This window comes from Hyaena hyaena, unplaced genomic scaffold, assembly GCF_003009895.1.
Source record: "Hyaena hyaena isolate Hyena2069 unplaced genomic scaffold, ASM300989v1 scaffold_681, whole genome shotgun sequence".
In the NCBI taxonomy this organism is placed as follows: domain Eukaryota; kingdom Metazoa; phylum Chordata; class Mammalia; order Carnivora; family Hyaenidae; genus Hyaena; species Hyaena hyaena.
In genome coordinates, this window is record NW_024081307.1 from 168273 (window position 1) to 183090 (window position 14818).

At 41.4% G+C, this 14818-nt stretch overlaps 1 long non-coding RNA gene across 1 annotated transcript; it reads right to left on the reverse strand.

The window, feature by feature from the left end:
• Nucleotides 1-8099: 8099 nt before the first annotated feature.
• On the reverse strand, nt 8100-9386 carry LOC120220189. The gene is made up of 3 exons (XR_005525487.1): nt 9147-9386; nt 8713-8859; nt 8100-8307 (listed from the first exon to the last, which is right to left on the reverse strand). It is a non-coding gene; the product is annotated as an uncharacterized LOC120220189 (long non-coding RNA).
• Nucleotides 9387-14818: the final 5432 nt, after the last annotated feature.

Here is a 14818-nt window from a genome sequence, read left to right on the forward strand (position 1 = left end):
CATTTCCACTGTTTTGGGTAAAGGCAGCGAAAAGTCCCCTTGTCGCTCCCCTGAGGACTCTATGCTCCCTTCGCCTTGGTTTTCAGCAGTCTGACTCTGCAGGGTATGCCTGCACGTGCTATCCTCGCTTTTATCGCACGAAGAGTCCTTCCTTCGCCAGTCCTTCCTTCCACCTGTGTGTTTGGGGCATTTGAGGGAAATCTTGGGAAACGTTCATAATTGGGGGAATAATTTTGTGAAAATTCATGCCACTTTCTTTCCATATTGTTTCTTTCCCAGTGTATGTCTCCTGCTGTCACCACAGTTACAGTTAGATGATGTGACAGCCCTGCCTGTCTTTTTTACTCTGTGGTATTTTAGAAGGAAAAAAAAAACCCAGCAGCTACATATTTTGATTTATAACTAAAAGAAGTGATCCTTCTTCTGCGGTGTAGTATCTGACAACATAGCACAGACTAGAAGACAGTTCCGTAAATGAAGCAGATCAGTCCAACACTCATTGGGACCATTGGGAAGAACATTGCTACAAAGTAACGCGTTTAGAAATACAGCCTTGGGGGCAGCTCCGTCCGCTGGGCATCCTACTCTTGATTTCCACTCAGGTCATGACCCCAGCGTTGTGGGATCCAGCCCTGCGTTGCACTCTATGCTCAGCATGGAGCCTGCTTAAGATTCTCTCCGTCTCTCTTTCTCCCTCTGCTTGCCTCCCCAACCCACGCTCTCTCTCTCTCTCTAAAAGAATAGAAAAGGAAAAAGAAAAGAGAAGTGTTATACCCAGATCGCCGTATCCTCAACGACCAGAGACCACCGGGGAGACCGAGTCACGCATGCAAAGGCAAAGGGCTTTATTACGGGCTCGAGCTCGGGCTCACAGACTTCACCAGTGTATGGGTCCGTGCTGAGAGCCTCAAACAAGGGCAGAGTAGGGCTTTTATGGGGTTTGAGACAGGGGAGTTACAGAAGTTGTGACATGGGAACAGTGATCCAATCATAATAATTCAACATCATTGACAGCAGGTTTGACCATATACATTGTCTAGAGTATTCGTTACTTTTGGCGAGACCCAATTACAACATTTAGAGTACTTTTAAATTTAACCAATTACAGAGCGAGCCTAGGGTCTTGTTCGGCACCTAATGGGTTAACTTTAACATTAGGTAACAGAGTTTTATCTATAGTTGCTGGCCTTTCTTGATTGGGCATTGCCAAGGTAGTGTGGTGGAGTGATGTGGTGGGCAGTTTCTTCGGCCTTGGGCAATGTGTAGCTGCCTGGTAGTTTCAGGGAAACTGAAACTTAGGCCTTCTAGTTTAGAGGGGAAACTTAAAGCCTGTTATGGAGTCAGTCTGGTTTAGACTTGTGTCCTTACAGAAGAAAAGAAAAGAAAAGAAAAGGAAAGGAAAGGAAAGGAAAGGAAAGGAAAGGAAAGGAAAGGAAAGGAAAGGAAAGGAAAGGAAAGGAGAAAAGAAAAGAAAGAGAAGAGAAGAGAAGAGAAGAGAAGAGAAGAGAAGAGAAGAGAAGAGAAGAGAACGAAACAGTCTTGCTGTATGAATCCTTTGGAGATAGACGTACAGGTGAAATCTCGAGCGTCTAAGTTTGTTATACCCAATGTGATACGCACATTAGTGGACCCAGAGGCCACAGTTGTGTACACTGTGGTTGACTTTCTGAGAACTCGCTAGTTTTCTGGGTGTTTCTCCCCTCTGTCTCACAAGCCCGGCCTCATATGAGGGGCAACAATTTTACTGTCTTGTTTCAAACTCAGGGAATGAGGCCAGCACATCTGCTGCTCTAGAGAGAAGCCATTACCTACTGCTCCAGAAGTTTCCTTCACGCAACTCCGCCCTCCCGGGGCCTGTCATATCACGTACAGTGCCCGGGTCTCAGTCCTGCTTTCCTCCATCGACACTGCCGCACGTGCTCAGAAAAGTGAGGTGCTCTTCCCCACGGCAGTGGACCTCAGTGGATCTCCTGCGTGGTCTCAGAACCTGCCTGCACTCTTCACACCTACTGAGCTTTTATTTCCGTGGGTTACCTGTATTGATTCTGACCATGTTAGAAATTAAAGCTGAAATTTTGCTGAAAATATTTATTTATTAGTTAATTAATGGGGCGCCCAGGTGGCTCAGTCAGCTAAGCGTCCGACTTCAGCTCCCATCATGATCTTACAGTTTGTGAGTTCGAGCCCCGTGTCGGGCTCTGTGCTGACAGTGCAGAGCCTGGAGCTTTGGATTCTGTGTCTCCCTCTCTCTCTGCCTCTCCTCCACTCACTCACTCACTCTCTCTCTCAAAAATAAATAAACATTAAAAAATTTTTGAAAAATAGCGATGAACCTGTTGTATGTTAGCATAAGTAACACTTTTATGACAAATACATTCCCCAAAATTAGGAAAAATGGGACAAAAGTGGCATTGTTTTATATTTTAGCAAATGTCTTCAACCTCTGGCTGCACAGAAGAGAGCACGCTTCTCAAAATATGCTTTGGCATTCACATCTCCTGCGAGCTTACGGGTATTGTTACCACTGAAAGTTCATGGAAGAAGAATCCCAAAGGGCCAATAAACATATGAAAAATGTCCAGTCTCCACAGTTATCAGAGAAATATCAATTTAATCTGTAATTAGATACCATCTTATGTCTGTCAGATTGGCAAGAGTTAAAAACTCTGACAACCTAAGAATGTGGAGAAAAGACGATTCTTATAGTTTGCTGTTGGCTTTTTTAATAAATAAAATAGCTAGTAAATTGGAATAGTCTCACCACCTATTCACAGAGGAATGCTCTTCCTTTGCATCCTAAAGTAACTATTGCTGGGGCGCCTGGGTGGCTCAGTCAGTTAAGCATCTGACTTCGGCTCAGGTCATGATCTCACACTTCCTGGGTTTGAGCCCCGCATCAGATCCTCTGCTGACAGCACAGAGCCTGCTTCAGATCCTTAGTCCCCTCTGTCTGCCCCTCCCCTGTTTGTACGTGCTCTCTCTCTCTCAAAGATAAATAAACATTAAAAAATTTTTAAAAAATTAAAGTAACCATTGCACACGTGCACTAGGGGAAATGGAAACCAGTGCTCCCTGTGACATTGTTCATAACAGAAAAAATTGGAAACCTAACCCTTTATTAGTAAAAGAATGGATAATTATATCACAATATACTTATCTAGGTAATATGTTATCAATATTATAAGAATATCCTACATAATATTCTAACCATGGTACATTATGTACCAATTAATAGGACGAACAGGGGCACCTGGGTGGCTCAGTCAGTTAAGTGTCCAGCTCTTGGTTTTGCCTCAGGTCAGATCCCATGGTCGTGGGGATTGAGCCCCGTGTCAGGCTCCATGCTGAGCGTGTAGCCTGCTTGGGATTCTCTCTCCCCCCCCCCCCCCCTCTGCTTCTCTCCCCTGCTCACAGTGTCTTTCTCTAAAAATAAAAATGAAAAAATGAAAAAAATTTAGGAAGACAAAAGCACTACAACAACTCGAAAAACAACACTTACGGTTAATTCCAGAAAGCTATGTGTTAACATGGCTATAACTTTAAAACAATGTCAAAAGAAAAAAACAAACTATAGAAACTTATGTACTGTGTGAAAAATACATAAATATGTATTAAATATCTATTATAACATTTATATATAGGAATGCTACAGTTCTATTTATGGTAGCAGTTAATTATAAGGAGAGAAAGAGGGGAGAGGGGTTCATTCTGATCAAGACAAAACAAAGAGCCTCAACTGGTGTGTTATTTAAAAAAAAACAATAAATGTGACATTATGCTTTGACAAATCTGGATAATGAGAGTATATCTGTGTATGTGTGTGTGTGTGTGTGTGTGTGTGTGTGTGTGTGTTTTGTATGCTAAGCTCTAAGCCCAGTGTGGGACTTGAACTCATGATCCTGAGATCAAGAGTTGCAAAATCTATAGGCTGAGCCAGTCAGGTGCCCCTGAAGGCATGCATATTTCTCAGAGTTCTGTTTTTCTATTTTTAATTTTTATTTTTTTTATTTTTGAGGGGGAAGGGATATAAGATGGGAGGGGCAGAGAGAGAGGGAGACACAGAGTCTGAAGCAGGCTCCAGGCTCTGAGCTGTCAGCACAGAGCCCGACGTGGGGCTCGAACCCACAAATGGTGAGATCATGACCTGAGCCGAAGTTGGCGCTTAACCAACTGAGCCACCCAGGTGCCCCTTCTGTCTGTATTTTAATGTACGTAAAAGTAAACATAATATACAAAATTAAAATAATACATCTAAAAATGGAAACCATCTCACTCCCAGGTAAAACTGAATTTGAGCTGTCACCCACCCTCAGCAGGGGAGTGGGCAGGGACGCTGGTGCCACAGGGCTCCTGGGCACCTCTCTCCTAGTGCTGTAGGGCGCTCACGAGGCCCCACCGTGAGCCCGGGGGGAGCTGGGCGCTCTGTGGCCCAGGCTCTGGGGGCGCCAGATCCCTGGATTCCAAGGCCGAGCAGTTTAGGACAAGCAATGTGTGCGAGAGACATGGCCCAGGCTCCAGGCACACTGACACCGCGCCCCAATCACAGGTGGCCTTGGGGAGCCAGTGCATTCAAGGCACGAATCCTCCCCGGAGACAGAAACATGGCGGAGTGGGATGGTCTCAGGAAGTACCTGTGTTCGTCGTTGAGAGGGGACAGTGACCTCTTCCCCAGCAAAGCTGGCTTCCTCCCTTTGGGGTGGGAGTCCGCATAACAGACATTCAGAGAAAACCGTCTCTGGATTTCTGCCGGACGCCACATACATTCTGTGACAGCAAAACCAGTTTTACTAACTGGAAGCATAATGGAATTTTCTTTGAAAAATAGTTTAAATACAGCAAAATAATTTTGAAAAAGACACAAAGGTACGCCAGCCCGTGGACTCCTAAAAGGCCTCGACAATTTTCAGGAAAATGTCGCCTGGAGAGGGTTCTAGCAGAGAATCCTGGTTCTAACTACGGAGTGGTCCCACCTCTCAGCATGAGTTCAGGAACCCGAACCACCTTCTCCTTTGGCCCCACGCCCTGATCAGCTTCCGGGGTGCACCTGGTGTGGAGGCGGGGGTGGGCGGCGGGGCAGAGCAGGGCTGGGGGGTGAGAGCGAGACAGGGTGGGGGGCGGCAGCAGAGAAAGGTCACGTGGGACTTGGAGGGGTTCCCGGCGCCCCCCCGCCCCCCGCTGCTCTAGCCCAACCCCCCTCAGGTATCCATCCAGGTGAGTCACTGAACAAATCCTTGCAGAGCAGTTCCAACAGGCTCCACTAGGCGGCAGCCTCCTCACTATCCACGGGAGGGGCACCCTCTCCCTCTTCTTTTTTCTTCCCCCTCTCTCCCTGCACCTCACATCTCTGGGTTTCTGACAGCTTCCCTTGACAGAACTCATGAATAAGAACATCAAGTAGATTACTTTGCATTTTCTTGTCACGAAACTGTTGTCTGTGCAGCCTCTTGGGGGAAAAAATGAATCTATTCCACAAAGGAGGAAGTTCATGCTTAGGAAGCTTTTTTGCGAACTCATTAAATTGATGGCTTTTGGAGAGAGATCAAGGAAAGAAGCCAAGACGGAGGATAAAAAAAAAAAAGAAAAGAAAAAGAAAAAAGAAAGCATTCAGTGTAATGTGCTTTCCAGAATAAGGTTTTTACTATGTATGCTGATCAATGGAAAACAAATGAGACAAATCTTGGTGGAATGTACTAGCCATAAGTATTGAGCTAAAATGATAAGGTGCAGAGCAGAAGGGAAGGAAGGGAGGGCGGAAACAAAGAACTCCCCCCAATAGAACAGCTACATATGTAACATATATCTTTAAAAATAGAAACTCTGCAACATATAAGACATACCAAATACATAAGGTAATGCTAACTGGCAGAGCCATATTTTGCATGTATGATATTAACTATTGTGGTAAAGCAGGGCAGATGGGCAATTTAAGGAAGCACTTAAAAATGTCAAAAGATTTTCATTCACAAGAGGCTTATTTCAGATTACAAAAGGCCTATATCAGGAAGTGGCAAGGCTGTTTATAAAGACATTCTCCTACACAAGAAAGAACATAATAAAGAAAAATGGGCTTCCTTCCGATTTATGTAGAATGTGGGTTAAAACTGATCCCAGAATGTCTGATTCACTTCGTTTTTTATTCTATCTAGATATCGGCAGAAACTTAACATATAAAGGACCACAGTAGACACAGAACCGTGTCCATGCATGCATTTGTCCTGACTGGGGCACACAGCAGGCAAACGCAGTGTGCAGCGTTAAAAGCGCTCCATGGCGATGGGTTTGGGAAGCCACTAGATGTCAGCATCCGATCATTCTCTGAAAAGACAGGCTGCCTTTTATTTCTCTCTGCGACAGACTTTCTGTTCAGCCATTTTCTCTATCCATAGAAAGAGTGAATGTGAAACTGTATGCCACTTAAAATAATCATATCACATGTAACAGAAGATCAGCCATTCTCCGATGTAACTATTCTTCCAAACATAAGTTTTATGACATGTTAAGTCGTGCAGAGATATCAATACAAATATCTTGATGTATGTATATGTGTGTATATATAGAGGTTAATATATATACACACATATCAAGACATATATATATACACAAAGATTGATATAGATATATAATGCACAGTTCCATGATCTGAGAAAGAATGATTAAAATATATTCTTACCTCCTTATGCTCTCTACAAGTGCCTCCCTCTTTTCAAGAGCATTCCATGTGCTGTATCAAGGGGAAAATGAAGACATGTGATCATTTCTTTCATTGTTACTCTAATCGTAGATTTAGCCCTTTCTACATTTTGTGTCATATGTTTGGATTTCTCAACACTTTGGCAGAATTACTGCTTCTTTGAGGGCTAGGAGAGTCTCATGTCCATCCTGTGGGCAGGGTAAAACGCGGTAGATGAATTAATGTACGGATTAATTAATTAGTCACAAAGAAATAATTTTAAGAGCAAGTCATCATGTCTCTTAAAGCCAGACTATGAGTCCTGAAGAAGGCATGTTGGAGAATATCTGTCATTGCATTTCCTTGGACTGTTACAGGAATGAGGCATCTTCAAATAACAACTAAGGGATTATGGTTTGCCTTTTTCTGGGCATGACTTTGTCCGAAATCTAACTGGAAGCAGTAGAGCCAGGGAGAAAGCGAGTTTCTGTCTTCATCTCAACTGTAAAGGATATAATCAAATGACACTTTCCGGAACCCTCTGCCTACAGTTGACAAAGGCGTATGATACAAAATTGATGTTAAGTGGAGGTGTCAGATTTGGGAAAAAGACGGGTGCAGATGGAAATGAGGGATTTTGATTCTCGCATGGGTCTTAAAGAACACTTAGCAATGCAGCAATGGTTTCCTTTTGCGGCTACAGTTTGGGTGGATTTTCTTCCAGTTCATTGGGTGACATCATTCTTTCAATCCCAATTTTAAAACAAGGTCTCCCCTTTTCCCTGAGAAACTGTAGTTAGAGACTGAGATGGTAAAATCTATTCATTCATATTGATTCAGTGGAACTCTGTGAGGCACTGTGTTAGGATCTGGGGTTGGGGTGGGTAGGATACAAAGATGTATTCAAAAGAGTCCCTGTTCCAAAGTTTCAAATGAATCATCTAAGTAAATTACAACACATTATAGGCTTAACGTTCCATAATTTATTAATACTTAAAACTCACATAGAACGATTAAATCGGCAGAGGACATTGAATCCTCCTGCAAAAAAAAAAAAATCTCATTAGTGCATTTAACATACAGAGAGATCAAATCTAACCAGCTGACTTTTTTAGATAAAGTAATTGAAATTTTAAGATAAAATGGCTTGCTGCAGGCTATGGAGTGAGATGAGATTATATAATCATCTTCACTAGCAAGTGGTGGTATTCTGTCCTAGAATTCTTAAGTAAAATCTTGATTGGAAACAATTTAAGCAATAGGTACCTCAGAAAATGTGAATTCTTGAGTAGTGTACCTTCAGCATCACTATTAATATGATAATGCTGTGGGGTGGCTCCCGGGCACCAAATATTTGGTGGAAGAGAATTTATTTCAGAAGAGTATGTAAGATTTGTGTTTCGTTTCACTTCAAATCTATTTACCTCGAATCTCCCCACCTTTAGCTCTTTCCTCTCTGAATCTGTTCACTTTTTAGTAACTCAGTCAAGGGATGCTGGAGCTCAGGTGCGTCCACGGGCACCTGGAGACATTCTCGCCGTCCTGCTGGTGAGCAGAGGGCTGGCAGCAGCAGATTGTCACTCAGCCAGGGAGCAGATGGAGTGACAAAATCTCCGAGTGCAGACAGCCTTGAGGAGCTGTGCAGAGAACACATCCAGGAGCCATTTAGTTCTCAATCTGCCTTCACATCGCATTTATGATTTTGTGAGAAATGTCTAGTTTCTTTAACTGAACGCGGAATTGAATTACCTCACCAACTTTCATCCCGATCAGACCATGACTCTCCGTGTGCCGTAGGAACAACTGTTCAGACTCCCAGGGAATGTACAGAAAGCCTAAAATAGACTTTCGTCGCTTGCATTTTATTCTTTATCTGTACGTATTTTTGAACATGGTAATGACAGGATGTTGCATACGACTCATTAGTGCGGATATCATGATGTCCGTTATTTAAAAAAATTGAGATGAAAGACTGGTAAAAATAAGCAAAAGAAAATATTTAGGAAACTAACCAGCTATTAATGTGAAGACAGATAACTCACCAATTCCTTCCCGAGCAGGGATAACGAACCATACTGAGCAGGGACTCATTTGAAGCTGGTGGAACCTGTCACACTATTTATTTCACCGGTGCCTCAAATACTCCCAGACAATTGCACGAAAAGGTATTTATAGGAAGAACTGATAACCTGTACAGCAGGAAAAAGGCTTTCCGATGCACAGATATAACTTCTTAATACTGGTTATCCACTAAACGTAAAAACTTCGTACACCCATCGAACTAACTCTTGGAGGGCCGAGCAGAACCAGGGTATGCCAGCTCAAAGGAATAAGCCAATCAATCTGTCACATGTAATGAACGAGTGACTACTATAAGGTCATATCACAGATGGGCTTTCCCAGAGAGTAAAGCAAATAGACAACTAAACAAAAAAATGTTTCCAAAATTACTATACTGCATCTTCATAATTCGCACCTGATGATCAGTGTGTCATGTCAAAAGGAAACTGTAGGGATGAAACAGCAGGGAAAGAGGAGACCATGTCCGTGTTGTTGATGCGCTTCGGTCCCAGCTCGCAGGTGACTGTCCAGGCTGCCGCCACGGCACAGGATGAATGAACAGTACCGTGCTAGGTTGAATAGTGGCTCCCTACTAGAGGCCCCTCAAAATCCATATTTTAGCCCAAATGCCCCAGATGACTATATTGGCAATGAGGCCTTTAAGGAAATAATTATGGTTGAGTGAGGTCATAAGGGTATTGCTCTGATCCTTATAAGGAGATACAGCAGAACATTCTCTCTGTCATGTGAAGACACCAGAATCTGGTGGCCATTTGCAGGAAGAGTCTGCACCAGAATGTGATGCTGCTGGTACACTGATCTTGGACAGCAGCCTCCAGAGCTGTGAGAGAATTAATTTCTGTTGTTTAAGCCACCCAGTCTATGGTCCTTTGTTATGGCAGACTGAGCTGACTAATACACCCCCGCCCCCCCAATAGGTCTACCCAGAATCCGTGAGTGTGATCTGATTTGGGGAAAGGGTCTTGACAAATGTAATTAAGGATCACAACAGGAGATTTTCCTGGCTTAGGGTGGGCCATAAAGGCAACGACAACTGTCCCTAGAAAAGAAGAGAAGGGAGGGGACACACAGCAGAGGAGCTGATGTGAAGAGGGACACAGCGATTGGAGTGACGTGTCCACAGGCCAGTGAGTGAACACCAAGGACGGCTGGTGGTCGCCCAAAGCCGGGAGAGAGTGCATGGAATAGATTCTTCCTCAGTCTCTGGAAGGAAATCAACCCTCCTGATACCCTGGGTTCAGAGTTAAGGCCTCCAGGATGATGAGAAAATAAATTTCTATTGTTCTGAGCCACCAAAGTTGTGGCAATTTGTTACAACAGCTTTAAGAAACTAATTCAAGTGCCCGGTCTTTAATCAACCCCTCATCTGGGTACTTCTAAACACATTTCCTAATGAAAATTTGTTTGTGAATGTGACCAAAGCAATGAAGAAGGGCAGGAAAGTTCTGCATACTCTTTATAGTCAATTACTGTGTTCCTATCTCTGGCCCTGACAAACATGGAGTTTGATGCTCATTTCTTCCTAGTGCTGAATAGTATTCCATTGTCTAGATGGGCCACAATTTCTTTATACATTCACCTCCTGAAGGACATCTTGGTCCCTCACCTATCTCGGTTGCTTCCAAGTTCTGACAATTATGAATAAAACTTAAATACAAAATCAACTTTGTCTTGTCTCTTATTCTTTCAGACCCTTCCAAATTTTTAAGGAAATCTTCCTGACTCTACCTTTGCAATATATCCCAAACCTGGCCACTTTGCATCACTTCTACTGTTATTGCAATGGTCCAAATTAGCATCATTCCTTGCCTAAACCAATCTAATAATCTTCATCCCTGGCCGGAATATAATCTACAAAAAGGCTAGAACCTTAGTGTCTTTTCTACAGTGGTATATGCAAGCATTAAAACAGTACTTGGTGCACATAAACTGTTTAATAAATATTTTGTGAAAGATGAATGACAGCTAATACATAATTTTCATAGCTAAAATATGTCATGCCTACATTAAGCCAAGTTCTAATAGGTGGATGGATCAATACATTGTATACACACACACACACACACACACACACACACACACACACAATTTATTGCTCACTAAAACTTTATGCGGTAGGTATAAAGTTATCTCTCCTGTCTTATAGATAAAGCAGAATAGATAATAATCTGAGTTCCTTTTGCCTTGTTCTCCCCAACTCATATTGCTCATATGGTCAAACAAGACTGGTTACCTTACCTTTTATATTCAGTCATCTTTTACTTACTCGATCAATACAAAATCTACCATGATTGATGGCTGATCCTGAACCTCTCAGAAACTCTTATAACACAAGTGGTTAAGTTAACTGCCATCCAGGGTCAGCTGTGTCCATTTTCATTATCACCATTGAGAATAAATTCAACTTTCGGGACAAAAATTTACAGAATTTTTATAGTACTGTTTTATACTGCCAGATGGGCAATGGAAATTGCTGTATTGCTATATACATATATATATATATATATCAATAAAGATATATAAAGATCTATATATATATATAGTTCTATATCTGGGGACCCTTTCCTCTTCATAGAGATTTTCATTAACTTAATTAAAGCTGATATTTGTCATTGAATTCTTCTAATTAGAGATGTTTCTCTGAAGTTATAAGACAAAAATCGAGACCTACATAAACTGAACAACAGTTTTCATGGGCCATGCCTCTTATTAAACAAGTAAATAAGTGAACATATTTAAAAGCAAAAGAAGTAAGCCAACAGACTTTCAGAAAGCTAGTAGACAAATATCCGCTCATGACATGTGATCCACGGCCAAAAAAGCTCTACCAAATAAGAGACACATCCAAATGCCTCTGTTGTTATGAACCATAAACCAAATCACTTTCCTAAGTAGTTTATTTACTATTGCTCAGGAAAAATATTTTATATCAGATGGTGAGCTTGCCCCGAAAGCATAACATTTGGGTTGGTTTTCATTCTTCAAGTGGCTGCTATAAAGAACACTAAAGAAAATTAACAAGCCACAGTAAACATTCTTTTGGATATAATTCTAATTGAAAATAATGAGACACAAATAGAAGTACAAGAAAACAGTGTATTAACCTGCTACCTATGGTTTGCATTCTCAAATCAGTTACAAAATTCTCCTACAACAGGTCATTGGAAGTTACTCATGTCAGTTACCTAGGATATAAATTCTAGAAGATAATTACAAAAAACTGATGAATAATGTCTCAGAACCTTTAAATTGAGAGGGTTATAGGAGTTTTAGATATGATGGCAATACAGAAATATAAATATAAATGTAAATATAAATATAAATATATAATCCTAGAGGTTGAACTCCCATAATAAAATGACCTAGAAAGAGCGTGAGTCTATTTCAAGGTACAGGGTAGTCACAGACCTAAGGCGCCTTTGGTAGAACTTGAGTTCTGACAGAGGCATCTTGAAGTATGAAGAATAAAAAAAGGTTAAAAACATACACTCCCATTTAAAGTTGATCTTTTTTTTCCTTTCTATTTATTTTTGATATATATAGAGACAGAGTGTGAGTGGGGGAGGGGCAGAAAGAGGGAGACACAGAATCCGAAGCAGGTTCCAGCCTCTGAGCCATCAGAACAGTGTCCAATTCGAGACTTGAACCCACAAACTGAGGTCATGATCTGATCTGAAGTCCGATGCTCAACCGACAGAGCCACCCAGGCACCCCATACACGCTCCCATTTAAAATTAGGTTACATGCACCTCAGATTACATGCTAACTGATATTTCCATCTGAATTCACTCATCGCTGGAATGTTCAGTTTGAGGGTTAAGCTATTTCTTTATTATGAAAAATCTGAAGTTATGAGACCCAAAGTACACAAGGGTTTCCATCCAAGACACAGGACTTTTTCTATGCCTTTGTGATGTTTTTGAATCCAAGGGCTGAAATACAAAATACTATTTATAAAAAATAAAAATAAAGACAGACCCTCTGGTATGCAATCACTTGAGACGAATCAGCCACAATTGGTTGCAATCATTTGCAAACTCCCTCAGAGAATACCATTATTGAAAATACCACAGAATGAAGGACTTTTTTCCTTCAAATGGTAGTATTCTATTTTTGTCTTAACAATTAGCCACTTTAAATATGACTAATTTTAAAACACAGGTTTTACACAAAAGACTGTGATTAGAGGCCAACTGTTTTGCTTTTTAGCGTAAGATTATAAATTATAAACACATAGATTCCCATTTTTTCATGAACAAGATGAGAAAATTGCTAAAATTATCATTTAGGCAGATATCAATGAAAATACTTATAATATGAAACAGGCTGTCATCAGTTTAATATACTTAGGTATATGGTGCCATTATTATTATTATTATTATTATTTTACTGACGGCTTCATATTTACTTGTGAAGCACTCAGCCCAAAGTCCTGTACAAATCCCAGAAAAAAAGTATGAAGTTCCCCACTTCAGCTACACCTCACTCAGTTGATCATAACAGAAAGCCTGAGATACAGCCCAAGGTTGTTACATAAATTATTGTATGTTCTTGGGCAATTCACTTAATGTCTCTGAGTCTATACGTATAAATGAGAGATTAACAAATGATCTGTACAGTCCTTTTCAGTCCCCAAATCCTGATCATGTTGACATAATTTCCTATTTGAGTCGTACAGCAATATAATAATCTCACCATTTCTCGGTTACCCCACATGGATTATTTTGCAAATTGTTATAAAATAGGTACCCTTTTATCCTATTTTCAGTTTCTGTGGAAACTGAAACACAAAGAGACTACTACCTTCTCCAAGATCGCAATGCCAGAAACAAGATATGAATGCAGATAGCTGTCCTCAAGAATCTGTATGTTTCTTCCTTTAATGTTAATTTTGCTTAATCTGATTTTTAATTGAGGTATCATCATGACACACAATGTACAAAAAATGAAGTTCATGGATTTAAGTGTACAGGTCCATTCATTTTGACATGTGTGTTCGTATAGCCAGCATCCCAACAAAGATGCAGGGCACTACCCTCCACAGCTTCTGGGAAGCAAAGAGGCAGAGAGCACAGCCCACTGATAACTGAATCCCGCTGACCAGGAGTAAGAATAGAGGGTATCCCACCCAGGCAAGCCTTGAACTGATGACAGTCTTCTAAGGCACCCAGAGCTTTAAAGGGATGGATGCAAAGTTGTGACCTGATTTGCCTCAGTTTTTAAGAGGATTATTTTGACAGTTGAGTTGAGCTGAGGATGTTGGAGAGGGAGCGAATAGGGTGGAGGTAAGGCTACCAGTCAGTAAGGTCTTCTGATAAATCAGGGCGAAAGACAATGGTCTCTCAATTAGTGAAAGCCATGAAGAGAGATACATTTGGGAGGGAGAGTCAAGAATGGAGTCTAGTATTTGGGTCTGAGGAATCTGAAGTATGGACGTTCTTTCCTGAAGCAGAGAAGGTGCAGTTTATGGGGACAAGATCAGGTCTGCAACTGGGCACCTGTTAAAATTTGAGGGTGTTTGTTAGGTAGCCTGGAGAACAAGCCAATATTCTTAGGATAAATCAGTTTGGATTTTAGAGGAAGACTCTGGACGGAGAAGATAGATTTTAAGCCATCAGTTTGTAGCTATGAGATTAGAAGGTGTTTACTGAGAGATGGGGACAGGAATTATAATGTTAGAAGAATGACAAAGGACATTAAGAAAGGCAGAGCCAGAGAGCTAGTAGGTAAAACATGAGTGCGAGCTTCCTGAAATCCACTTGAGGAATGTGCATCAAGTTGGAGGGAATGACCAACTGTGTCAAATGCTGCTCACAAGTTCAGTAAGAAGAAGCCAGTGGCTTGCATGTCCCTAAGCAGTTTGTTGCCTCATCCCCTCTCTTAATTATTTTCTCTTTGTTCATCCTTACTGGTTCCACTGTTACTTCTGGTAAGGATCTCTTCCCTACCATTCCATTTGCTTGGAATGTTCCTTCCCAGACAGCTACACGACTTAACTCTCTCAACTCTTTTATGCCTTAACTCAAATGCTACCTTTTTAGTAAGACTTTTGAAGACTCTCCACCC